At 46.1% G+C, this 612-nt stretch overlaps 1 non-coding gene across 1 annotated transcript; it reads left to right on the forward strand.

Moving 5' to 3' along the window:
- The first annotated feature begins 234 nt into the window (after positions 1–234).
- LOC122238962 lies at positions 235–367 on the forward strand. Its single transcript, XR_006218099.1, has one exon. It is a non-coding gene; the product is annotated as a small nucleolar RNA SNORA76 (small nucleolar RNA).
- The last annotated feature ends 245 nt before the right edge of the window (positions 368–612 follow it).

The raw sequence follows: 612 nt of genomic DNA on the forward strand, positions 1-612 counted from the left end.
AATGAGGCTCCTCGTGTTTAAAGAAATTATCACCTATCTCAGTGAGGAATAGCCAATGTCCTTCTGATGTAAAACTCTTATTTTTATTCATTAAGCTTCACTGACCTTATCAATATACACATTCTTTAAAGCTGATATAAAATAATTTAGAAAAAAATTCTGTAAGAATTGAAATTATAAGCAAATAATGTCAGGGCAAATGATTGGTATTCAATGCCTCTTAACCATGATGCCTCACTGCCTTTGAGTCCCCACTGCGTCTGCGCGTGGAGCCTGGGGTCAGGCTGCAACGCCAGAGCACGCGCTTGCGCGTAAATGGGGCTGCCGGGTCATCCACCCGCGACTGTTTTAACCTCGAGAGACGGCTTGCATCGGGCCGTGGCTGCGGGCGACTGGGAAAGTAACTATGACGCGCACTTGGGTAAGATTGACAACCAATTTATTTCTTCTCATCCTTGGTCTGTGCCAACCCTCAAAAATTTTGGTTCCATCAAAGAAGCACAGCTCATCATAAAGGCAATTAAAAAATGATGGGGCGCCTGGCTCAGTTGGTTAAGCGGCCGACTTCAGCTCAGGTCATGATCTCGCGGTCCGTGAGTTCGAGCCCCGCGT

This window comes from Panthera tigris, chromosome B2, assembly GCF_018350195.1.
Source record: "Panthera tigris isolate Pti1 chromosome B2, P.tigris_Pti1_mat1.1, whole genome shotgun sequence".
Taxonomy (NCBI): domain Eukaryota; kingdom Metazoa; phylum Chordata; class Mammalia; order Carnivora; family Felidae; genus Panthera; species Panthera tigris.